Genomic DNA, 425 nt, shown 5'->3' on the forward strand with positions numbered 1-425 from the left:
ACAGGCTGACTTAGAGAGCTGTTCTGAAGATATCCTTGCTCTACTGACCCAATAACAAAGAAGGACACAAAACTCGCAGCTGCGGCGTCTTTTACCGCCTGCCGAGGAAAAGATTCCTCAAACTTGAGCATCGCTCCACTTGCAGGCGAGGGGAGCAGGAGCTGAAAAGGACAGGGGGACATAAAATAAGGGAAAAGCTTAACAGAGAGCAGATCTGGTGCGGACAGTGACACAAGCTGTGTCTCAACAGCACTGCCTTAGCGCACGCCTACATTAGGCACACCTACCTTGCAAGGGCCACACAGGAAGCTTGGGACACAGGCACCTATTGCTCCCCCGAGTCCCAACTCCATTGCTCAGCCGCTCCTCCATGTTCTGCAACAGAAAGTCACAAGACGGAAATTCAATTCATCGCAGACGTCACC

General features: G+C 52.0%; 1 long non-coding RNA gene across 1 annotated transcript; it reads right to left on the reverse strand.

Annotated features, from left to right (window-relative positions):
• Positions 1 to 48: 48 nt before the first annotated feature.
• LOC109365360 lies at positions 49 to 382 on the reverse strand. Its single transcript, XR_002110908.1, has 2 exons — positions 288 to 382; positions 49 to 161 (listed from the first exon to the last, which is right to left on the reverse strand). It is a non-coding gene; the product is annotated as an uncharacterized LOC109365360 (long non-coding RNA).
• Positions 383 to 425: the final 43 nt, after the last annotated feature.

Source organism: Meleagris gallopavo, unplaced genomic scaffold (genome assembly GCF_000146605.3).
Source record: "Meleagris gallopavo isolate NT-WF06-2002-E0010 breed Aviagen turkey brand Nicholas breeding stock unplaced genomic scaffold, Turkey_5.1 ChrUn_random_deg7180001699757, whole genome shotgun sequence".
Classification (NCBI taxonomy): Eukaryota; Metazoa; Chordata; class Aves; order Galliformes; family Phasianidae; genus Meleagris; species Meleagris gallopavo.